This window comes from Sapajus apella, unplaced genomic scaffold, assembly GCF_009761245.1.
Source record: "Sapajus apella isolate SASKATOON/1434 unplaced genomic scaffold, GSC_monkey_1.0 scaffold62, whole genome shotgun sequence".
In the NCBI taxonomy this organism is placed as follows: domain Eukaryota; kingdom Metazoa; phylum Chordata; class Mammalia; order Primates; family Cebidae; genus Sapajus; species Sapajus apella.
In genome coordinates this window covers 11,623,680-11,625,437 of record NW_022437002.1, presented here as the reverse complement: position 1 = coordinate 11,625,437, position 1,758 = coordinate 11,623,680, and positions in this window count along the sequence as shown.

Below are 1,758 nucleotides of genomic sequence, written 5' to 3'. Positions count from 1 at the left end.
AGGCACCGTTCTCCCAATCTTACCTCATTTGACCCTCACAACAACCCTGTGGAGGGAGTGGCTTTGGTGTCATCTCATCTTACAGATGAGAAAACCAAGGCACGGAAAGGCCACTCTCGTCCTGGCTCACTTTCTATCTCACTGTGTGACCCTGGGGATGTCCCTGTCCCTCTCTGGGTCTCAGTGTCCCTAGGCTCAAAGGCAGAACAAGGCCCTGCAGAGGGAAGACTAAGTGGCACCTGGGTGCTCCAGGCCCCTTCCTCCCCCTACTTCCTCCCAGGCCCTGGGCCGGGAAAGTCCTTGTATGTCTCTGCTGTTTTTCCAGGGGCCAAGAACCACCTCCTTCCCAGACAAGGTGGAGGGCCTTCAGAAGCCCCTCAGTTCCCCTCCCCATCACTGGACACTCAGCCAATATTTACCAAACACCTACCTGTGCCAGACACCGACAGGCATAGAGGAGATCACAGTGAACAACCCAACTTGGTTCCTACCTTTACATCCAGGCCTAAGGCAGACATAAACTATTGCGCAATTAATAACCAACAACCACCACCCTGAGCATCTCTGTGCCAATCATCCTCTCCTATGAGACCCCCTGGATACCTCCACCAGGTAGCAGTTAGAGGCTCAGTGCCTGCCTGGCAGAGATCTCTGGAATCCTGTTCCAGTGTATAGTCTATAGGTGCAAGCCAACCTTTCGGATCCCAGGCCGTATCAGTTTAGTGATATGAATACCAGCCCTGACAGCAGATGGGGCTGACCTGGTGTGGGCTCAGTGATAGAGAAAGTATCGCTGCAACTGAAACCTGTCACTGAAAATCTCCTCCAGCTTGCTCAGCTCTGGGACAGAGAGACAGGAGCAGAGGGGGAGAATAGAGGGCCCGTCTCACCCTCCCTCCCTTTGGATCGAGGCTGCCTGCTACTCCCGGGCCTCTTACCCTTCTGTCTACTTCTGCCCTCCTCTCCATCAGTGAGCAAATTCCTCCTGAGGCTCTGCTGGTCCCTGGAGTTGTGTGGGGTGCCCTCTCTCATTGATCTGCCCCTTTTCTTTTCTTTTCTATTTATTTATTTCCCCTTAGAGATGGGGTCTCACTCTGTTGCCCAGGCTGGAGTGCAGTGGTGCAGTCACAACTCACTGCAGCCTTGACCTCCTGGGCTCAGGTGATCCTCCCACCTCAAACTCCTGAGTAGCTACGATCACAGGCATGAGCCACGGTGCCTGGCTGATGTGCCCCTTTTTAAACCTGCTTCCACAACCTCCCCCCAGATACTTCCTGGTCCATGGCATCCTGCCCTTGCCTCTGTCTCCTCTGTTCATTCATGCCAAGGCATCTGTGATCTCCTGATCATAATCATACTTCTTTCCTCTTAGAGCCACTGGACTGGTGATCAAGCCCTTTTTCTCGGCTTTTGGTTGCCTTGGTCCCTGGTGCTCCATTTTTGGAGGATTCTCCTCCTTCTTCCCAAAGAATTTTTGGCTATTATTTCCCAGTGTCCTAGCTTAGGTTCTCCTCCCTTCTGGCTCTGCACTAGCTCCTTGGGACAGCTATGTCATATAACCCATGTCTTTACCCACCAAATCTCCACTCCAGCCCAGACCTCTCTCTGGGTTCTCCTCCTCGGTGTGCCCTAGGTCTCACAAACAGCGTGGCCACAGTGAGCTCCTTCCCGCCTCCAGGGTTTCCCATTGATGCTTGTCACCTTCATCCATTCAGTCACCCAGACAGGAATCCAGTCCTTATTGCCTAGCCTATTTTT